The following is a 25,702-nucleotide window of genomic DNA, read 5'->3' as shown; positions in this document are numbered from 1 at the left end:
ACGTGAATAAAAGGATAATTTTCATGCAAAACCTTTATTAAACGAATTTCATAATTTTATAGGAGTGTTAAAATAAGTATAGAAATTACTCGTTACTCTATGTGTAATATAATTTGAGAAACAGAAACCTCAAAACATATAAATTAATTTAAAAAAAAGTACGTTAGTTTTTTTGTTATATATGCGTTCCTAAAATATTTATTCGATATGTCCGATTCGATGTTAAAACTTCATCAATTGGTTCTGTATATTCCAGTGAAGGCAAATATTTTTTTTATAAAGGTATTTATAGATAGCTTTTATTCAAATTATTTATTAATTCTAATATGACTCAAATCCTTCTGTACGTTATAAAACAAACATAGTTTAATAACAACGTATTTCAGTTTACCAACTACAAAAGATTAAAAGGAATAATTAATGAACATAATATTTCGCTTATTTGTATTTAATGTGAAATGCAGGTTTACGTGGGGTATGATATTGCAAGTTAACGTGTAATATTTGAATAATAAACGATCTTGGTTTCGAAATACATTTTGATAAAGCAGACTTTGTATTTTAAATAAGTATTATCAAGATAAATTTTAATAAAATAAAAATAAATATTTTGTTTACAGCTTGAGTTCTTTAAGAGCTTATCTGTTATGATCTCTAATAATGACTTCGTTGTAGCTACTGAGACAATGTTTTAGTTTTATAATATCCAATTAAATATCGCAGAGTTTTGACCTTTTTATCATTGGTAATTTTTTTTTTATATTTTACAATTTTAGTAACCAGCAAAACAAATTCGAAATATTTGTATGCTTGACTAATAAATTGATTATTATATAAACAATTTAAATACCTAAAGCTATTGACTAATGATTAATAATATAGTTAAGTATGTATTTAAATAACTATCATTATACTAAGAAATGCTATTATTTAAGGGAGCTAAAACCTGAAACAAAAACTTTGAATGGCGTTATGCTTATTGTTTATTTTATTTTGTTTCAAATGATTATATAAAAAGTTAAGTTACTAAACAAACTCATTAATAATGTTAATTACTAAGGCAAGCAGTAACTCCAAGAAAACTTACACGTCAGAACCTTATTGGTATAAACTTAAATCAAATAGAAAATGTACAGTACACATACAAAATATGTAACTTTAAATTACAAAAAAAAATTAAAACAGGTAAATGCTACCAAGATATGTTTCCAACTTTCAACCCCAAAAAAAACATTACAAGTAAAAAAATATATTGAAAGTAAGTCTTTTTATGTTTTCAGTAATAATTATTATCACATTGTTTACGTTTTGTATGTTTTCAATTCGCGCTAAAAGCAGTTTTGAAAAAAAATATTGTAGATAACGTTTGCTTGTAGCTTAAATGCGAAAAAAAATTTCTCATCAGAAGTCCATGACACCTTGTTAAAATTTATTGTTTCATAGGCAGTCAAATAGGTTATCTAAGTGATAACACTTAAAAATTAGCAAATATGTGTGTGATAACGCTGAATTGCGTTTATTATTAAGAACATTTCGATAGTACATAGTAGGTTTGTGTGGATGGATGTAAAAAGAAACATTCGTCGAAAATAACGAAACATTACATTAGTAATGTGTAGAGATGGCATATGCAATAATACTCTAATAACAGAAATGATATAATTAAATTAATTAAGATAAACGGTAGAAACGTATTTCGCCGTCAAAAAGGGCAACGAATGATATCGAGAATTAGCAGAAGTAAAGCGTGCTAAACGATTCAATGTTACACTCATTGTTACAAATTATCTTGTACAAATGTCCATATATTACAGTAATCAGATGCGGTTAATTAATTAGTGTATAACGTAAATAAATTTGTTTACACACAAGTAATTTATAGTGTTAGTGTTTCAGTTGTAACCATATTGATATTCTCAGCAAATGAACACGTGTTTCCGTGCATGATCGTGATCCCGATCCCTTGGCCGTCAGCGTTCGAAGCGAAGGCCGAATGTAAAACAACGTTAATGCTTTTTGTTAACCTAACCTATTGACTATACTCGTAGTCAATTAATAACTCAGTGATACTAAACATGATATTCATTGAAATTCCGAATCAGAATCCGGACTTTTTATTTTCATTGGATTATCGTATATTCTGAGCCGGGATGGTCCAGTGGTAAGAACGCGTTCATCTTATCCCGATGATTACGGGTTCAACCTGCATGTGTTTTATTTCATAAAAATGCTGCCACATGTGTATTTCACCAACCCGCATTGGAACAGCGTGGTGGAATATGTTGCAAACCTTCTCCTCAAAAGGAGAGGAGGCCTTAGCCCAGAAGTGGGAAAATTACAGGCTGTTGTTGTTGTTTTTTTTTTGTGTTGTGGTGTCTTATGTTCCAATTCCATGTGACTTTCCCAATGGATACTATTTGCAGATTTTCTTTAGAATACTGTTTTTCCACGTACATGTAATTGCTTTACATTTAGTTGGGAAATTTCTATAAACATTCATAGCGTATTCGCTTTGAACATTTTATTTGAAGAATTTATATATTGTGATTTGAATCGGCATTTGATAAATTAAATATCATTTGATTGCGTTGTAATGAAATAAAAGTGTACAAAAAAGCTACATAGAACTTGGTGAATAGGTAGCTGTTTTTCAATGTGCGAACTCAATGGTCCAAACAGAAAACTCCGTGTCATAAAATGCAATCACGTTGGCTTCCAGTTCTTGAATTGAGTCTCATTACAACTTCAACGGCTTTAATGACTTTGGAGAGAGGAAAATAACGAGTCGCTCAAATATTTCTGGTATTTGTGGTCTATTCGTTTTTTTCCTACAATCGTGTCATGATATCTTCCGCAATAGATTACCTGTCCTTACAATATGACCTTGATGGGTAAATAGTTTGTAAATAAAAATGAATGGATGTATCCTTTGGGTTATCTCGGCTCAGCTGAGAATGTTAGTTAGAACGAGTGCATGTTAACCGATGATTGCGGGTTCAAACCCAGGCAGGCACCACTGAATATTCATGTGCTTAATTTGTGTTTATAATTCATCTCGTGTTCGGCGGTGAAGAAAAACATCGTGAGGAAACCTATGAAATTAACCATAAAAAAGGACACATGCAGTGTCGAATTTCATAGAACTTCTGCCACATATGTATTCCACGAACCCGCATTGGAACAGCGTGGTGGAATATGTTCCAAAACCTTATTGTCAAAAAGGGAGAGGAAGTCTTAGCCCAGCATTGGGAAATTTACAGGCTGTTGTTATTGTTGTTGTTGTATGTCCTCTATGCATTCTAAAGTGTTCACCCTACTGTGATGCAATATTGGTGAAGCATTCTTCAAAATAAACTTTTGAATGTAAAGGCATTCTAGTCGTTCAATGTGTTTCGGATAGCTACTAACTATTAAACAGATTTTTAGAATGACTGAATAGTTTATTTTAGTATTCGGGCATTTAGTGATAAAAATCTACTTTAAATATTTAATACTACATTAAATAGGAATAAATATTTGAGACAAATTTTGAAGTCCACGACCATTTTCACGCGAACAAGTTTATATAGCGCTTCACAATGTGGTGAAATCTAATAAGCGTAAATCTCACAAGCTAGTTTGTACCAATGTAGCTGTTATTTGATCTTTAGGGAATACAAGACTATGTTGCTATTGCACTATTGGGAGTAAAAGCAGGACCCGGCAACAAGGTGGATTTAGAACAAATAGTTCCGTTTATTGAAATCTTACATTATGTGCCTTGCTTAAGCTTGTAAGCTTACAAGACAATTTGACTTTCTAAGAGTAATTTGCAAATTTCTTTCTCATTAACTTTACCAATTTGGAAATAAAAAGTATAATAATGAGTTACAATAAACTTTACCTATGCAAAAAGGAAAATGTATTTTTTTAATTACGAACGGTTGGCAGGCTGACAGATTGGATAGCAGTGATTGGTAAGAGGTATTATGGCTTATAGAATTTGGCACTGTAAGAAATAATAACCACCTCATATTGCCAATGCGCATCAACCTTGAGAATTTAGGCGTTATGTTTTTGTGCCAATAGTTACACTGGCTCATTGATCCTTCAACCCGGATAACGAACTGTGTGTCTAACTGCCAAATAACTAACTATACTCATTCAATACAATTATAATTTATATAACAACACAAAATCCTACCACCAAGGAAAATGTTCAATTGAATATTCTTGAAACGTGCCAATTGCACGAGCTATGTGTATTAAAGCGGACTGACTCATTGAACTGATAAAGAACAAATTACGAAGACTCTAGGAAAGCATGAACTTAAATTTTAGAACCTTACATTATGAAATGTTACGAAGAGAGAATAGATGACAGAAAGAGTGTAATCCGTGTCGGATTCCTTCTAAGAACAACCAAATCTGATGTCATATACGGAAAACGTCAGATAATCGTTTTCTATAAAGATGCTTAGTCACTATGTAATTGGCTGTACTTAACTCATGACTCAATCTAGCCTACATTTCCATTTCAGCCCAGACAGCTACAGTGAAAGTAGGCATTCCTAAAAGTAGGAAAAGATAAAGATTGTTAGATGTAGATGTGACTTTAGTCAAGTTTTTTTATATATGAATCGAATATAATTTAAATAAAAGAAGGCATATTTTCAATATACTGGTAAGCCAATGCACATATTCTCGGTAACTAAGATGTTGTGTCCCTTGTATCTATAGTTGTACTGGCTCACTGACATTTCAAACTGGAATACTAAGTACTACGGTTTGGCGTTGAATTATCTATTGAGTGGTTGGTATCCAGATGGACTTGTACAAAGCCTTGCCACTATAATAATAAAAATGAATGAAACTATTTGTTCATTTAAATGACTTTTTTTTTAAATATATTTTAGAGTTATATTACTTATAAAATGATACTTAAAGTAACAAAGACCTTAAAATGCCTAGTCTCTCAAACAGCTTAACGCTCATTCACGTTTGAAGTACGTTGTTCAAGTTTCTGTTCTTGTGACTGAACACAAACTGTTTCGATCAAACACTCGCTTTCGAAACTTTCCAAGAAAATACCTTACGAATTCTTGCTTTTATGAATAAATTGCTACCTAATGACACGAAAAAATAAAAGTACTTTGTACCTCAATATTTTCGTATAAGTGGTGAGAACAGAGGCGAAAGAAAAGTATTCGTACACTGAACAGTTTATATGTGGCAACATGATCGTCAACATTATGTCTGCAATAATGAACTCAAATTATATTAATGACTGAATGATTTTCTTCAAGTTCGACTCATTTAGATTACAAGACATTTGTGAAATGAAGGGAAAGAAGTAAAATTTATCACAAAAAATTGTAATCAGAATTGTTAGAGAAGATAAATTATGTCCAATCAATATTATTTAGCGTCGCTCATTCCAAGATCCTGGGTTTGAACGCTGGTTTGGGCCAACAGAAAGCTATATTGTTTTATATATATATTTGCCGAGTAATTCTTGATTTGGCTCTAATTTGTCTTAGGTCTGAATTCTTTCTGGTCGCGGCAGATCTTCCAATGGGTTATGAATGAGAAGAAAAAGTCAGGAGTGTTTACGACAACTTTTACACTATGACATATATTACGTACCCCTTAATAATGGCCATCGGAGTCGAAATCCTAAGGAGTACATCATTATCATGTTTAAAAAAAAAGTATATAATGACATAGCTTCAGCTGAGCTATATTCTTAATGCTGATAAAAATCACATTTCGTACGCTGATTTTATGATAGGTATTATCGTTAAATGTTAAGCTATGGGTGTTTTATGCAAAAGCGTTAGGGTGACACGCGCCATCAAATTTTCCTTTTCTGGCCGCTTTATTTCATACTCTGTGATTATGGATTAGATTTATAGTATAGAATGACTGAATAGTTTCTTTTAGTATTCAGGCATTTAGTGATGAAAATAAATATTTAATGGTACATTAAATGGGAATAAATATTTAAGACAAATATTGATAAGTCCACGACCATTTTCACGTGAACTAAGTTTATATAATATTCTTCGATTCACATTGTGGTAAAATCTAATAAGCGTAAATCTCACAAGCTAGTTTCAAGTACTACATAGTATAAAAGTGTCGAGATTAGAACTAACCTAAACTTGTTCCTTCAACCGACTTCAAAAGGAGGAGGTTATCAATTCGTAGATATTGGCTATGCACTTTTTTTTAAATATCGAAAGCAATAACGTGTTCTAAATATTTACGTTATGCGAAAGATTTTTATTTCAGGCATTTTGGAGGTCAACATATATTTGGTATAAAATTTTATAGTATGTGTAATCGTTTTGGCAGTGTTCCCTTAGAAAGCGCAAGGACCTATTTCTTTCGCAACAAAGTGCATATAATACTCAATATTTCTAAAGTAATAGTAAACAAAGTAGGTATACATAGATCCGATATGAAATTAATACATATTTTTACCATGTGTTCTAATATTTGTAGCCATACAATATTAACTTATGTAGGTTAGTATCTTCATTATGCAAATATAATGGGTTTCTCTAAAAAAAATCGCTGTATTCGTTTGTTTATATTGTATTTCTATTAGGTATTCTGTTTATATACAAACTTTATTTATTACACACAAGATTTTATATAAACAATCATTAGTACCTACTGTCTTTAAAAATTTTAGGAAGGATTTTTTTCTATATTATACCATAAGCCCAATTTTGTCTTTATAATATATGAGGTTAGAACGGGTAAAGATAACTTATATATATATGTATATTAGCCATTAATATACATATATTAATTTGCAACTTACGACGGTTAATCAAATTTATAAAGTTTCGAAATATCGATAAAAACTTTTTTTAAAATGTTATTTATAATGAACTTTTTTTTTCTTGGAGGATTCGCAAGGTGACCTGATTTTGGACGGAAGACAGACTGAGAGTCAACAGTTGGTTCGATTAGGCTCGAAGCCTATCAATGCTGCTTCCTTGAATCGCTTCTTACCTATACGCCTATACGCCAATAGAGGCAGCAGTGCTTCTTACGGCCGTTGATAGTTGAATTGGAAAATGCGATACCCGATGGTAAGTGGTCACCAATGTATATAGACTAATGAAATGATATTTTGTAATAAATATTATTCATTTCTCAACGTGACATAAGTTTTGGGAACGTCCAACTAATTCCTTGTGCCTGTAGTTACATTGGCACACTGACTCTTCATATATAAAGACAATAACACTAATGATAAAAAAGTGTTGCTGCTTGACAGTAGCCGTTACTCGTATGTATAAATGAGTGAATGGTACCTACCCAGGTGACCTGGCATAAAGCCCTTCAACTTGTTCTTCAACCATTGATGAAAGGTTAGGTTAAAACCTGACTCTAATTCCATCATCCACCTGATCACCATTTCTCACAGCATTAAAATGAAACATAAACAAAATAAAATTACAGATAAAAAAATCCACTTCACATTCACGAACACGTTTATAGGCAAACTGCACCATAAAGTTTAGTCAGATGTAACGGCTCTTATCTTCACAGCTTCCGCGATGAAGACCCCATTTTACTGTGTTATGTTTCCTCTGAGTCGTGGACCTCGTTCACTTTTGAAAATATAAAATTAAATTTTTCATTTCCATTTGCATTTTATATTCATCGAAATGGACGCGAGCACTGCGTTTCGGGTTATTGCAATGGCTTGTGATATGTCCTAATGATCATTGGTTTTTTTATATATTTTTTGCCATATATATGTATATAAAAAAAATCTAAAACATTAAGATTTTCTATGTAATATAGATCTCATATCTAACGTTTTAATCGGTACGTAAATATATCAAAAGTTATTGTAATTATTTTTCCATTAACGAGCTCTACCATATAACAAATATATGTACTTTCATTGTTATTTGTACCCGCAAAGCAAACATTAACACTCTTTTTTATATTTAAAAATATACGTGTGATGGCAATTACAGAGGGCTCTGGAAGTTTTTACAGAGTACCGCGAAAAGCAGTTAAGCTTTTTAGTAACTAGCACCCGCGAGCGAGTTTGAGATCGTTCTAACTTTCCGTCGCAGTTTGCTGAGCGGTGGGACAGTATTTAATTACTTTCTAAGACTGTCTTATAGCCGATATTTCATGACTTCTGAATAAAGTTTGGCTGTCTGTGATAAGAATATTGTCAGACATCAAAATCAGATCCAAATTTAAGTTATTTTTATGGAAGAGATCATGTACTCTTTATAACTTACGTTTAGTTCATATTCCAAGGAGCGACAACATTTTCTATTGAGAAGAATGTTTTGACGTTCAAATACATATTTTAATAAACATATCTATTTTTTAATAATTGTCATAGCTTTTAAAAATAGTGATGTACGTTTCACAATACTAATCATTTAAAATAACATACATAGTATAGCAACATATTCTAATTGTTTCACTGATTTGGAACATGTTTAACTACGCTGATTCGCGTCATGATTGTAATCTTTGTATGTGGTAGAAATTATTTGACGTTGCGCATATTCTTTCAATAATTCTGTACACCGAACACAAGTAATGTGTAAAATATAAAAAACAAATAAAGAAAATGATAATTACGTATTCTATTCACTAGATCATTATCATCTTCGCTCTAACACACGTTCATTAAAGAAATACTATACTTTACTTGGTGGTAGGGCTTTGTGCATCCCGTCTGGGTAGGTACAACCCACACATCAGTTATTCTACCGCCAACCAACAGTACTCAGTATTGTTGTGTTCCGGTTTGAATGGTTAGTGAGCCAGTGTAACTAAAGGCACAAAGGACATAATATCTTAGTTCCCAAGATTAGCGGCGCATTAACGATTTAAGGAATAGTTTATATTTCTTACAGCGTCATTGTCTATGGGTAATGATGACCACTTACTATCAGGTGGTCCATAAGCTTGTCCGCCAACCTATAGTATAAAAAGAAAAAAAAAACATAGTATAAAACAAAGTCGCTTACCGCTGTCTGTCCCTATGTATGCTTAGATCTTTAAATATACCAATTGAATGCGGGTGTTTAATATATATTGATTCAAGAGGAAGTTTAATATGTATAATATATGCACAATATATTAATTTTCATGTATATTTTTTATTTTCATTTTATACAAGTAAATAGTTCTAGTGCTAAATAATATGTAGTTAAAATCACAAAGGAGAAAAGGTCTTAAGTTAATAGGTTTATTAGAATTAATTAATTGTTTATTAATTTTGTATTTAAATTCAGCCGAGACTACTCGTTGAAGTATTTACTTTAAATATTAAACAAGTAAACTTACACGGTATCTGTTTATAACATCAGTAAAAATTTAAACTGCAGTTACGTTCCAGTTTAAATAGAAACATCTTAGAGAATTCTTTTAAAACGAATTCTGTTTTATATTTCTAATGTTTCGGCTATGTTGTTTGATGCTATCAGACTTGGTGTCTTAACCAGAAATCTCGGGGAGTCAAGGTCTGTTTTATCAATATATGGCAAACATCCAGCTATCCTACTCGACGAGAAAATTATATTATTGGGTCACTATGTTGGAACTGAAGGACGCAGGAATTGAAAAAAAAAGCAAATATAAATCTATTGGCGGTGTAGATATGTGTCACGTCCGGTTTCCTTATAGGACACCAGTTGTTGCCCGCAAAAAGTAGCCCTTCTCCCTATCTTCTTGGAGTTTAAGTTTGCTTCATACCAAATGGAAGAGCGACAAATAGACAGACAGACAGAGTTACTCTCACATTTATAATATTAGAATAGATTCGAACTACGCAAACTACCCCTATATACACAAAGCGCGATTCGGATATAACCCTAGCCGGTAATTAAATTAAGGTCGTATGTACTTTTTTTACGGTGCTTTTAAACAGAGCACTAACGCAATATGCAAAAGTGCCATTTAGTAGCTAGTAAACAATTTTATGAACGAAGGTGTGCTCACCAGTGATAGTTTTCAAATATATGAATTATAGTTTACCTTTTGGATTTATCACACCTATTAAAAAAACTGTAGCAATGCAAATTATGCTGCAATCTTTAAGTATAATTGCGCAAGTGGATGCAGTTCCGTTACACCTGTCTCCAGCAAGGGATTCCATCACGGTCTAGTCTCTGGCATACAAGGGCATGATACTATTGAACAGTAAGCGAACTTATTAATTTAATGCATGATTTTTGGACTTTGTCAGTGTAAAATATAAGAAATTCCTTCAAACAGAAAGCAACGAGTGGGTGGGCGATCTGACGGGAAGTGGTCACCACCATCTAAAGACACTGGCCCTGTAAGAAATATTAAGCATTTCTTCTATCACCAATGCGCCAATCTTGGAGTCTTGGGGCATTTTTCCTTATAACCCTTTAAATTGGAACAAAATATTACTGACTCTATGGTCGAAGAATACAAGATGAGTGGGTGATACCTACCACAAGGGCTTACATAAAGCTCTATCACCTATATAACTATATAATTATATAACTCTATCATGTGGTAATGTGGAGATTGACTGAAATAATTTGTACATCACATGTATACAAGTTATTTGCATTTTAATAAAATATAACTATTATTTACATCTCGTCAACTGCCATGGGACCTAAAGGGCCATACCCTTTTTCCTAGAGTTATATTGGCTCACTTACCCTTCAAACTGAACAACAAACTATAACTGCTTGGCTTTTGAATATATGTTAATTAAATACAATCAAATATAGTCTGCATGACATAAACAATTATTTTTATCATTTGAATAATAGCTCATTTATTAATGTTTTTAAATAAAACATTTACAATGATTATATGTAAAAGAAGAAATCTAATTACGTAAAAACCTTTCGTAATATAACAATATAATGCATATTCTGAGAACAAATAGTGATATCAATTTTACAAAACTACGAATCAAATCATATTTTCCTTTGTCACAGAATAAATATTACGTTTCAACTAAGCCAAGATGCGGGCATAAACGTGCTCCAATTCCGTGACCGTACCGTAAATTCTTTGTCGAAGTGAAAAGCTATATTGAATACGACAAATATAACGAAAATAAAATTCATCTACATAGTATATGTTGAATCACAAAATCAATATTAATACTCCAATATTTTGATCATAAAGACCAAGCAATGTTAAATGTAACATTAAATTATCGAATATTTAATGGCCATAAATTTCAGAAAAAGGTCGACCGAGTTGTATTTGAAGGCCAAATTGACGACATCGTTTTGGAAATTTGGAATAAAATATCATGAAATTCGTTACGAAATAGCATTTAATTCCGTCATCAATGTATATTTATTTTGTGATATAATTTTGCTACTATTGTTACAAATAAAATTTCACATAACTTTTATAACGTTTATTTATAAAACAGAGGTGGCTCGGGAGTTAGAACACTTCTGAGAATCTTTTGGTTTTAAGTCGGATAACCAATACTGAAATTTAATTTGTTTAATTATATTCAGTTCATTTCAAACTCGGCGGTTAGAGAAAACATCACGAGAAAACGTTCAAGTGTCGGATGAAAAATTGCCACATTTGTATCTATCGATCGGTAATGAAGAAATTACAAAGTCTCGTTTAAAGAGATTAAGAAATTCTGCTCAAAAATGGAACATTTAGAGGCGATTATTATTGTTAACAAGTTGCTACGAGTTTAAATTTAAAAAAAAAAGATATTGTAGCCTAAGTTGCTCCCTATTATATCAATTATCTGCTAGTGAAAATACCGTCAAAATCGGTCCAGCCGTTCCAGAGATTAGCCGGATCAAACAGACAGACAGACCGACAAAAATTGTAAAAAATGTTATTTTGGTATATGTACAGTGAAAAAATGGGTTATTTTAATATTACAAACAGACACTCCAATGATATTATATGCATAGATCATAATACAGTTATTCTGCGTAGAGGTCAAAGATTGGAAAGCACATGGATCAAACCAAGATGTGTACGAAGTATTGAATTTTGTAAGCCCAATATAAGATTGTCTTGACCTAGCATTGAGATTTTTGATCCCTCAAGAGAGAAATTCGAAAAGTAAATCTGGTACAAATCCGAACCGTCCTTTATAAGCCACGCTCTGAATAAGACTCGTATCACACAGCTGTTTCGAAGCTTATAGTAATAGTTCAGTTTATGAATGTATGGCGTTTATATGAACAGATCTCTTTTTAGTCATGTACAGTCCATAGCTCTGTGGATACAGCTGCTAGTGTGATACTGGTCTTATTTATTGGATGCGGAGGCGGTCAGATATGAACTTTTTTGTTTATTATCCACTCTTATATGGACGGAAATAAATAAAAAATCCTAGTATTAACATAGACCAACTCATTGATTAATAATGATATTTAGTGGATAATAAAATTTTGTTTTAATGGTCATCTGGCGTTATTAATAACCTGAATAATGAACATTGTGGTTTCACTTTGAAATTTTAAAACTCATCATAAAAAAACTTTGTTTTTAATACGTACGACACAGTTTTGCGCTTTGTCTCTCAAACGACCATGTCGCTCTACAAATTAAAACAAGTACTGTAAATGATAATTAACGTTTTAGATTTTTACCAAGCTTAGTCTTTTTGATTACATATATATTTTTTGTATTAATTTTAACTTCTAATTGTTTTTTTTATGCTAGAGGGAGGGACGGACAGGCAAATGGACTGTCTGGTCTACCAACCTGTTGGAAAGTAAGTAATAGTGACTTTTTTTGACGACCTCCGTGGTCGAGTAGAGTGTACACCGGTTTTCATGGGTACGCCACTCAGAGGTACCGGGTCCGATTCCCGGCCGAGTCGATACAGATGATCATTAGTTTTCTATTTTGTCTTAGGTTTGGGTGTTTGTGGTACCATCGTTACTCCTGATTTTCCATAACGTAAGTGCTTTAGCTACTTACATTGGGATCAGAGTAATGTATGTGATGTTATCCCATATTTATATATTTATTATTTATTACTTTTCCCTTTTACGTGCACACGTTCTATTTATACTGATAACAATTACTCGCATGGTAAATTTACAACAAAAGTGTAATGATGTGCTTACTGGCTGTATATAGGATAATTAAAAAAGGTTTTATTGCATAGTACATTTATTCGTCAATCTGATAAATTGTTAATAAAGTAGTAGTTGTTTTATTTGTATTATGTATGTTCGCGTGATTCAACCGATTGAGTTGAAAATCTGTACAGTTGTTATCGACAGCTGCGTGAATGTACCTGACATAATACCATCACGTACTAAATGCGACCCCCGAATCGTATTGGATAATTGTCAAGTAATTCGTATGTCGTAGAAATTGTTTTTCAGTTTCATGATTAGTGGGGTGACTTTTAACGTACATTTATCACGATCGAAGCTATTAGATGCGTAGCCTATTTAAGGCTATTTGACAATGAGAAAAATAGAGTGTCAATGATTGTAATCAGTATTGTATATTTAATTTTAGAAATGATTATTTATCAATGAAACTTAATAAAAAAAAAATATTCAAAAATCCATGAATATATTTTTTTAAACGTTTGGCACGTAGCACAAAACGGCACTCCTGATTGGCCAGGCTTATGATGAAGTCACTTGCTCGTTAACCTTGCGAAAATATGTACCACAGATTAAAATATAGGCAAGAAACGTCACCGACCCTATTGCAGCGCCATATTGTCCAAGTAGCGTTTTCGCGCGTTATTTAAATATGGAATGTTTAAAACCAATCAAATAGCCTTTTGTAAGTCACGTCAGTTATTAAAACTAGAATGACTGACCTAAAGAAAATTAATAATTTTTATCGAACGTTTAATTTTTTCTACTAAAATGTTTATATATTTATGTATGATGTTCGGGTATATTTTGTTTGTGTGTCCGCGAATTGATATTTCATCGTTTGGTTCTGTGTAACGCAGGTATCCTACGTATTTCCCAGTCATCTCAATTTCATTGATATTGAACATTGTTAAGCTTTCATTTGAAGCGTTCATACAGTCAAAATTTTGTAGTTGTTTTTTATTTTGCATCAGTCAATATAGATTTAAAAATATATTTGAAATATTTTTTAAAGTTGAATATTGAACTTATTCTTACATTTTAGTCAATTTTTTCAAAAAGTTTTGACTTCTGTAAAATTATAATTAATACAGACTATCGTGACGATGGAATGCATACAGATGATATTATATATGCATATATATATATATATAATTAGTGTATATGAATAGTAATGAAATATATTACGAAGAAACTATTTTAGCATATAATAAATCTAGAAAATAATTTTACATTCGTTGAAATTTCAGAGATAAAATTGAAATAAACGCTCGCGCAAAGGTTCGTAACTCATTATATTATAAGATTTGAGATTAAAATCCTGATTATAACCTTCATTATAGGAGGAGTACCTTTGCAAAGTTGGACACATACTGGAATGGAATTTTTCAGTAATATAGATTATACATCAGAATATACATACAATTAGGCTACAATTTATAATGATTTTATGTAATTAATTAGGAGGGCTGGTTCGTTTTTTGCCCAGAGGATCGGAATTGCGATTCAACGGGGAAATGCTGCTAGCATTCTTGCCACCATTCCACGGTCAAGATTTATACAGTAACTAGTTTTAGTTCATATTTGTATATATATATTTAAGCATTTAATGTTGTTAATTCTTTTTATGTAATTTGGTCATAATGATACATACCTATCAAGTACCCATGCGAAGCCAGGGTGGATTGCTAGTAATATACACAATTGGATTTCAAATTTGCGTGAATTTAATGAGTCTACATATTGTATAGCTATTATCACTATCAATATAATGATATCGTAGGTGTATTTTTATAGGTTAATTATTTTGTAACATGCATACATGTGATACACGCATATGTCTATATAAAATTGGAATTAAAAAAAAAAAAAACGAAATCTAAATTTACTTTGGACGTAATTGAAATAGATTGTCGAAATATGGACGGATTTTTAAAAGTAAACTTTTTTACATAGTTATTTGATTTTTTTTATTTAGGAAGCATATGTATAAGACAATAATTATCAGATCTTAAAAATATTACAAAATACATAATTCTTACATGCTAACACACTACACAATGTGAAAACAAAAAAGGATAAAAAAATAATATCAAACAAAATACATTGTACAAATAAATCTATTGTAAAACATAAAACCGATATGAAAGTTGTACAAAGTTAAAAAAAATACTGTAGGTATTAATGGAAAATTGTCAAGAAAAAACTTACTAAGGGAAGGTTAATCACATCGATAGTAAAAAATAATTAGTTTAGAGTCGCAAATTTATTTAAAACAATAATTTATTTTAACATATAAAAAAATCGCAATTTTCGTAAATAAAATATTTATTTTACAAAATTTAATCAACTAAAATATAACTTTAATTAAAGTAAAAAAGCGTGGGATGTTTATTTATATTTGTATTATTGTAGATAGCGATGAAAATTTTAAGACATTCGGCATTAACAAGTTTTTTGAATACTTGAAATTATTTTTAGAAAATAATTTTCACATTTAAGTACATTAAAAGGCTTTAATGTACTCGTTAATTTTTAGAGTTAACTTTTTTATAAATTTATATAAAGAAGAGATTGTAGTGCTTACATTTTAGTATTATTTACGATACAGTATTAAATTGAATGTAAACCTCCTTCTAGCCTGACCTATCTGTACATAATCTATATGTAAATAAAATGGTTCAGTATTTTCTCCTGCGTTTATCCGATTCCTGCCGTTTCTTTCTGTTTCTTCTCGTTAAAATCTACTTTCCAAACCAGTAGATTATGGCGGATTAGCTGTGCTTTAACATTTAATTAAATTAATTTCATTTCAAAATATATTTTCATTTTGATTAATTTTGTTTGTAACTAAAGGTTAATACCTGAACTAATAAGGACCTCTGGTGTTATAAAAAAAAAAAAAACAAAAAAATGTTCGAATCATGTATTTTTTTTAAATCCAAATAATCGCTATGATCGTATTTCGAGCACTGTACGAACACTAGCTGTATATAATATATTTAGACGCCGTGAGTAGAGCGCTGATAATACAAGCGCATAGTGTTCTAAATAAGATTTCCGATGCGAAATTCCAATCCTAAACTTGTTTTGATCTCAGTATGATCTGTTTCTCCGGTCCGAAATTAGAATCGTTCCCATCTGAGTGCTCTGGAGTTTGAGATACATGGTTATACTTATGTCATGTCAGTCAATCATAAATGACTTTTGGAATTACATTGAATCGATTTTCAAACGTACGGACTTATTGTGATGGAAATCGGAACTGATATTCAACAGGGAAATTCCTGCTAGCATTCAAACATCAGTTGCACAATCGCCATATGCAAGAAAAGCCTGTAGATTTCCCACTACTGGGCTAAGGCTCTCCCTTTTGAGGAGAAGGTTTGGAACATATGCCACCACGCTGTTCCAATGCGGGTTTGTGGAATACACACGTGGCAGAATGTCTATGATATTAGACACTTGCAGGTTTTCTCAAGATGTTTTCCTTCGCTGCGAGCATGAGACGAATTATAAAAACAATTTAAGCACATGTAGTTCTGGACTGGGTTTGAACATCGGTTAAGATGCACGCGTTCTAACCACTGGACCATCTTGGCTCTTACTACATTATACTAAACTTACTATATACAAAAGCCAAACATCAACAGTTCATATTGGTGTGATCTAATTTGAACGATTGATGAGCCAAGCACATAATGTTAGTTCAAAGTTTGGTGCAATATCAGTTATCAGTACAGTGTCAACGTCTAGTCAGTGGTGCCACTTTCCACCTTTTGGCCCATTAATTGTCTCAATCTAAATTATGTTTATAAATGTATTGTTTGAGTACATTAATATTTTGATGAAGCATATCAGTAATTGTTCGTTGAATGATTTGATTAGAAAATCTTATAGATAAATTAAAACATTTCAAAGAAATACAATTAATGCAAAGAATTAAAGTTTCTACGAAGTTGATTTATACAATGGAAAATTGGTTCAGACAATGCGGTTAAATAATTAATTTTGTTGAACATCATTAACGATTCAAAGGTGAACACAACACTTAAATATATTTATAGACTATTCATTTCTATATCGAAGATTCAACTTGCAGCTAAATGAAATACTCCTCTCAGCCTTCTTCAGTATTTCATATATTATATATCACATATTTAACCAGTTTCAGATTTTGCATATTATGTATATAAAAAAAACATCAGATGGAAATAACGCAATGAAATCAATGACGCTATGAAACTGGTTTTTTTTTTAAAAAAAGGATAGATGGCCAGTGGTTAGGTCCACTGTAACTGATTAGGCGTTTAAACCCACGGAAGCACCACTGAATTTCTATATGCTTAACTTGTGTATCTAATTCATATTATACTCAACGGTTAAAGAATCCCATGCAAACATGTATGTATCTAATTTCAATGATAAAATACTTCCACATTTATAACCGACCGGCACGTAAGTAGACCTTAGACCAGCACTGTTACGTTTTAGACCACAAGTACTAAAGTATCTTGGATAAAAACTAATCTTGCTAATGACTCTTTCAGTGATATATGTGTACTGAAATAGTCATTAGCATAAGTCATGTAATTATAGAAAGACAGTTTAATACCGTATACCAGATGTCTTTTTTTATTTGGCTTTAGAATTATAAATAAAATATAATGAAAAAATCTGTTCGAAATACGAAATTTCATGATATTGATTTTAACCAAAGGGGAGCACTTTTATAATACATTCTCTCTGATATTATTAGTATTTTATTTATTTAAAGTACAGTATAAATGAATTAATAATTCATATTCTTTAATATTTAATATAGAATTTTGAATATGTTGTGGTTTTTTATAGAGCTTTAATATAAATGTACGAAAATAATACAGCACATAATATATCGAATTATTACAATGCATCAACAGTTTCAAATCTCGTGTGTAATCTTGATTACGACTGGGTCGATGAAAAATCTATAATCTGTGGTTTTAGTCAATGTCTATAATTTATGTATTACTTTCATGTTTCCGGATTTCAAACGCATTTATAAATTCTTGGAAGCGTGTTTGCTATGTTCCTGAAATAGCTCTGAGGTATTGTGGAACTATTGTTTTTTTATTGTGACCATTCAATACATTTTAATCATCGTATTGGTAACTGCCTGTTTCGACTTAGTAGAAATCAAATCCAATGTTAGTGAGTTGAAAGTTGAAATTTCCATTCAAGAAATAATATTTTCTTCTCTATCTCTGTGATACTCACGTTAGAATATAAACTTATGTTTAATTATTCAACTTTCTAGTTAGAAGTGATAAGAAAAGTTGTAAAGGATTTGTAGTACAGCTTTCAAAATGACTTTAACTGTACACCTCATCTATTATCAAGAGTGCTTGAATTTCCATAATAATAAATTCAATTTTTATTTACGTTTTATGGTTAGCTCGTCAATATTAACCTAACAAAAATTAAAAAAACCAGCTAAGGTTTTCTCTAACGAGAAACTCGAAACTCATACCACGAACGTGAAATATTAAACTGTCATATGCGGCATAGACAATAATAATTCTATAAGTGTTAAGATACACGTTTTAAGGATGGTATCACTCTAGGTCGATTGTCAACATTTCACGAGTGAGTTGGAAAGTGAATTCTCACAGAATCGCACCCCAGAACTGTTTTTTCTTTAGCTATTTATATACTAATATTATTCGAAGATTTGTTTTTCCGAATAAATTGCGTTTTTTTTCTTAACATAACATTAAATCTACATACTAGTTTAGAAAATTAAACATTTTGCTGCACAATTCAAATGAACTTAAGCAACTTGTAGTAATTCCAACATGCATAAGTTTTTTTCATAAAAAGTTAAGTGGGTAAGTTAACAACAGTTACAAGTCAGCGTAACGTAAATTAGAATTTCACTTTCGACGAAACGGCCTTTTTTAATTTCAGTCTTCGAATGAACATTTGGATGTAACAGTTAGGAATATTAACCGAAGATTGCGGGTTTAATTTGTAAATATTTTTCTCATTGGCTGAGAAGGATAACATTGTGAGTAAACCTCTATGTATTGAATGAAAATCCGGCAAATCCACAAACCTTCATTGAAGCATGGAGTAAGCTTAGCATTTCCTTAAGACCCTTGCACAACATTGGGACGTGTATCATGCATACTCGACACAGAAATAAAACCTGATTCATCCTCTTGTTTTGATTTAAAAATTTCCATGAACGCCTTGTTGTATAAAAATTAATAGCTTAAAAAAAATTTTACGTAAAGTTTTAAAACTTTAATGAACAATATCAGATTAATATCATATATTTTAATCTATATTAACAAAGCGTATTATGTATAGCCTATGTAACAAATTTATGTAAAAACTTTTATCAAAAGAAAACTAATATGGGATTTTTTACGTAACTCAGTTTCATGATATTCAAAAAAAGAACGAAATATTTTAAAAAATGCAATTGGGAAAATAGAGTGTATTCTAAAATTTAAAAAAATATATCATTGTGAAAATAGTTCCTACATATTTACGACGAAATATCTGGTGTAAACGTTATCTTTACTCATCCAACGATTTACGATCTCGACCGACTGTTTTGAGAATTTTGCGCATTATTCACGGTCTTGCCAAGCATCTGCTTCAGAGTACAACACATTCATTTAGCCAAGAAAGCTTCACAATACACCGCTAAATGTCGGCGTTGAAATAAAGCCTGCCATAGACGTTCCTTTATATATTTCAATTAAGAAGACGCATAAAGGTTAAATTCTCATTAATATCGCAGCGTTTTTTTATGACATAGTCACAAAAATAATAAACATTTAATAGCAATAATATTTTTAATAACTACACGAAAAAAATACGACTGATTTTTTAAATCAGAAGTGTCCATATAAATTCATTATTCAAACGTTCTGTAAATTATTCTAGTAAGAAAATAATAATCAGTGCACAATCTAATATTTACTTTCATTTGAATATATTGCTTCGACGCATGTGAATAATTGCCATGAAAATGAGTAAGCTTGCTTAAGCTTATTTATACGTTATATATTAAACCTTAAGGTTGTCCTTTAAAATTGCATTGTCATCGTTTTCAAAGAAATATAGCTTTAAATATAATATGATATATGGTAGAAAGCTTTTGAGGTTTATTTTATCAACAAATTTATTCGACTATAACTCACTTTTACCTTATAAATAAATAAGTAAGATAGTCTGTGGCCCGTTTTAAACAACAAACCTTCACGGTTCCGTTTCCGGCGAGTGTAAACTGGGACAGACAACGTCGTTATCATGCTATCTTGCGGTTCTATAGCGATCTAAGATATTTTTTGTATACTAAGGCTTTGATTACACGAAAGTCCGTTTGTTTGCATCGTAGGATAGTCTATAACCAGCTTTAGTCAAGACACGTTTACAATTCACTCGTCGCGTGTAAAATAGGACAGCCCCCGCTATCGTCAGGCCTTATCTTGCGGTTCCGTAGCGATTATAAAGTTGACAATACACTTTTGTTGGCGCGCCGCCCCATTCACGACACGAACGATCGTAATCGCATTAATGGGGTAAAGCCCTTAGTTTACACGTAATTAAGGTAAAGCGGTTTACGTTTAATAATGTGTTCAGAGAACATCCCTTTTTGACTTCGTAATAAAAATGTTTCTTAAATATTATAAATATTTTAAGATTTTGAATGATGGTGTGAAAATATATGTTTTTACGTATATCTTTACAATTTTAGATATTATTTATGATTATTTAATATCTAGTTAATAAAACAATTATACGGGTATAAAAGAAAATGTATTAGTACTATTTTAACTGAATGGTATCTTGCTTTTTATGGATAACAGAACTTACCTTTAATTTAGTGGAAGGAATAGAAGACTAAATATATCAAACACTTCACTGTAATTGTCTAGTATTAACCAGACTATTTTACGACCACAGAACACGGATATCTGTAACAGAGAAAAAATAATATTATTTTATGCAACAGACTAAAAATAAACCTATACAATATTGTATTAAAAAGTAAGTTTAAAATAGGGCAAAAAGTTGTATCGAACAATTAGTATTTTTATTATTTATTTAAAGAACGAGAGCAAGGGCGATTTAGTAGTTAAAAAATTAAAAGAAGGTGTTTAAATTGTATTCAAAGCAAGAAGGGTTATCTTTTATTTGGTCGAGTTATAATTCATAAAAAACAAAGAGAAAATACGAGAATAATTTACGATAATTTCAATAGAAAATTACTAACTTATTAAATGAGATCAACTGAAAACAAATAAGAATACAAAATTAGACCACAAATCCACTACTCCATCATAATTTAGCTAATCTCATGCCCGTGTAAAGAATTCTCTTTGTATCTACAGGATTGTTCCAGCCGTAATGAGAAAATCAATTATTCAAGAAAAAGGAGCATGTTGTATTCTGCTAACAAAGATTTTAACATAAATAAAAATCAGAAGTAACGTCTAAATTTTTACTCAAGATTAGCTTTATTTTCGAGATTGTCTTGCCTTTTTACCTTTTTATTAATGATAAATTATGGAGAAAGGAGCAGTCAAAATTGTTGGAGATTATTTTTTATTAGAAAAGATCCTTCTTCAAAAATTTAACACAGAACATTTATAACGATTTTAATTCGGAGACAGATATTTTTATTTGCGTATAATCTGTTTCGTTTCATTCATAGATATTGAAAATGAAATAAATCAATATTATTTATTCTGTAGCACTCAATTTTAATTTATGATATGGATTTGCATTAGTACAAAAAGCATAGTGCGAAAAACATACATTCTGCCAATCGACAGCGTGTAGCGTTTCATTTGATTGGACGTTCAAACAATCAATAGTATTTAAATGTATTCAAATAAAACTCTTTTTAAAGGAATCGTTACAGTGCAAGTATGTTAATGATACAATAAATGTGTATTTGATATGATTTCATTTGCGAAAGAACACAATATTTATCAAGTTTATAAACGTATTGGAAATCAAGCGTTTATTTAACTGACGCGATTATGATTTGTGATTGGAGATGGATTACAACTTTTTTTTTATTGAACTTAATAAAATAATTTACCTACATAACTGTACTTTAAGAAAATGTATTAATTTGTTAACTGGATCAAAGCTCAAAATGGGCGTTCAATTAGTTGAGATTTGAGTGAAATACGTAAATGAACTTTAAAAAAAACCTCGCACAACATAAAATGTCATCAAACTTAACGTATAGTTGTATGACGTTAGTATAAATCATATCATTTACTTATGTTATTCGCTCGATGTATTTTGAAAAAGTTCTCGAAATCGAACTGACTAACGATATCGGGAATTTCTTAATAAATAATGATGTACGCGTAACCTAAATAGTTCATCATTATAGCGTTTAGATAGATGAACATACGTTAAAAATAAAACCGACTTCAAATATTTTCCACTATGAATTCTAACACTAAAATTTAATATAAATATTTTCATATATACCAATCAGTTAGTTCTGGAGTCGGTTTTCATAACTAAATATATTTTGTCTTGCTTTGATTAAAACAGTTAATAACACGTAAATTAATGAAAGAAGATATTTTTGTTTACATTTTGATTTCGTTTTTCTAAAAGTCTGATACATTACTTGGAATATCTCGATTTCCATACGTTATGATAATAAATTATTAGTGAGTCTAAATAAAACTATTTAAAACAAAGACTTTGATGTTACCATTTAAAAAAATATATATTTTGATAACTTTTATACGAAAAGAGTTTGCATTATAATTTTTAATAAATAAAATAATTCGTCCATCAATAAGAGCTAGTTAAAAATTTACGGTGTATTATCCTCCGAAGCGACCTTGAACATACTATGGGCTTACGTAGTGACGTGAACGAGCTTTTAGTTATCATGTTATCCATTAGCACCACTCCGCTTTAGTTTATTCAATATGTATTTGTGTTTCAAAGTGGAGATTTATCATTGCATTCTCAGATGTATCTGTTTCGTGCGCTCGGATCCAGTTAAATGAGTTCGGTGAGCCGGGCTTAATACAATTGAAACTGCAAGATCAATATTACAATGTTAGAATCAAAATATAAGTACAAATTGCAGGTAATAAATAAATGACTTATATAGCATTTTGTTTTGTAATCAGTAAAAAGGGTTGTGTTCTATTTTCAACCGACTTCCAAAAGGAGGAGGTTATCAATTCGTCTGTATGTTTTTTTTTTTTTTTTTTTTTTTTTTATGTTTGTTACCTCATAACTTTTCACTGGGTGGACCGATTTTGATAATTTTTTTTTTGTTTGAAAGGTAGTGCTTCCCGTGGGGTCCCATTTTTTTATTTTTTTTTCCGATGATGGTATCCATGTGAAAACGACATAAGTCTTAAATTTGCATTATGTATATGCGCGACAAATAGGTGAATAACTGAAAATCACGTTAACCAATTTTGATAATTCTTTTTTTATTATAAAATATATACTTCAAGGGTAATTTGGTGAAAGTTTGGTAAGGTTCTGAGCACAGGATCCATGACAAAGTAACGGAACGGAAGGGAACGGAACAATTCTGAGGAGCACGTTAGCGATACTCGGTCGAATCTTTTATTTATAGGTTATTTGGATATTTGAGTCACCTTCCGTAATGTGGTTATGTTTATGTAATAATCATAGTCGAATATTATAATCAACTAGCTACCCACCCCGGCTTCGCACGGGTGCAATACTGATACTAAATATACTACAGAATTTGTTTATATACGACATCACATCGCAAACTTCTAAAATTATCAGTGTTTCTTTACTATATTGTTCATGTATTATATACACAAACCTTCCCCTTGAATCACACTATCTTTTAAAAAAAACCGCATCAAAATCCGTTGCGTAGATTTAAAGATATAGGGACAGAGAAAGCGACTTTGTTTTATACTATGTAGTGATGGAACTCCTATACGGCTCGCAGTTAGGGTGCGATATGGGGCAGAATTTCTTACTATCTTTAATCAAATTTTGTGTATGTGATGTGATGTCATATGATGTACGAAATATAGTTGGTCTTTTTCAAAGTTTTTTTGCTGAGTTCGATTACAGCTCTTTCGAGGGATCCTTGTAGTTTACGCCGCGTGACGTATTAAATCCGCATTTTCGAAAGTCTATTTTTTCTTTATTCGCAAGTTTCCTTTGAAATTGTCCTCGAAGTAGTTTCTGACTCATATAAACGGAACGCTTAATCTATCCATATTTAAAAAAATTAGTTAGTCAACATCAGCTTCACTTAAAATCAAAAAATAAATAAAATTTTAACAAAAAGAAAAACCGACTTCAAACAAAACACTATATTAAAACAAATGAATATGCACGAAAAAGTAATAAAAATAATTGCGTATTCAATATATTTTTTAGAGTCTTCCTAAGTTAAATGAAATGAAAAATATTAGACTACTTAAAAGTCGATTAACGATTATATCATGTAGTTATAATTATTGTTATATTTGGAGTCGGTGTCAGCCAATAAAACCCTACAGTATATCTATCAAAAAACAATACGAGAATACTTTAACAAATATGTTTTTTACAAATTACCTTTTACACAATAATATACTGGATCAATCAAGTTGCTCGTATCGCTTCTTTCTTTTGATTGTTGGGGCAAGGGCACCGTGGCTGACACCGGCTCCAAATATACCAATAACTATAATTACATGATATAATCGTTAATCGACTTTCAAGTAGTCTAATATTTTTCATTTCATTTAACTTAGGAAGACTCTAAAAAATATGTTGAATACGCAATTATTTTTATTACTTTTTCGTGCATATTCATTTGTTTTAATATAGTGTTTTGTTTGAAGTCGGTTTTTCTTTTTGTTAAAATTTTATTTATAGAACATGTAGTCCGGGAAGCGTCAAACGCTAGGAAGATGCAAGCTTAATAATAAATAATTAGATTTGTATTTATTGGACAGCAAGAACATACTGCATCTAACAAGTAAAGTAACCTCCCTATAAATGATTTATAGCTGGACTAAGGTCTCCGTTAGTATAAGGTTAAGAGTTTATTTCACCACGCTTCTCCGACTACTTACCGTTAAATAATTTTATATTACTTGAATTTACACTGGCTCACTCACCCTTCAAATCGGAACACAAATATACTAAGTATTGCTGTTTCGCGGTAAAATGGGTGATGTGTAGGTGGTTCCTAGCCAGAGGCACAAGAGGCTTACACAAAGCCCTACCATTGAGTGAATCATACCACCACACAACCATTCGTAGAAATATGATAAAAATCCGGATATCTCACATATTGCCTTTCATTTCATTCAGGTCATATCAATTGGTAAAAACGCGTCGTATGTATGCGCTGACGCGAATGGAAACCGAAATGTAAATGTTACCCTCATCCCAAGTACGAAAAAAACGTGTATACCGAAATATTTGAGCATAGAAAAGCCTTATTTTTATTCCTACTTTTTCTGAATCATATAAAAGAAATGTTTGTGGAAAAATCTAACATATTTAAAGAAAGCTTTTCTGAAACGCTAGGGGAATAATAAATCAGTTGGTGTTTTTATCGATACTAGGTACTTTTTTAA

At 31.0% G+C, this 25,702-nt stretch overlaps 1 protein-coding gene across 5 annotated transcripts in view; it reads right to left on the bottom strand.

Moving 5' to 3' along the window:
- LOC124529793 (voltage-dependent T-type calcium channel subunit alpha-1G-like) overlaps positions 1-25,702 on the bottom strand; it is a 144,029-nt gene that overhangs the window by 103,292 nt on the left and 15,035 nt on the right. For all 5 annotated transcript variants that reach the window (XM_047103708.1, XM_047103705.1, XM_047103710.1 and 2 more), the window contains exon 2: positions 20,958-21,058. The gene's annotated coding sequence lies outside the window, so the exon portion shown is untranslated. The remainder of the gene's footprint in view (positions 1-20,957; positions 21,059-25,702) is intronic.

This window comes from Vanessa cardui, chromosome 5, assembly GCF_905220365.1.
Source record: "Vanessa cardui chromosome 5, ilVanCard2.1, whole genome shotgun sequence".
Classification (NCBI taxonomy): domain Eukaryota; kingdom Metazoa; phylum Arthropoda; class Insecta; order Lepidoptera; family Nymphalidae; genus Vanessa; species Vanessa cardui.
This window is presented reverse-complemented; position numbering and strand designations above follow the sequence as displayed.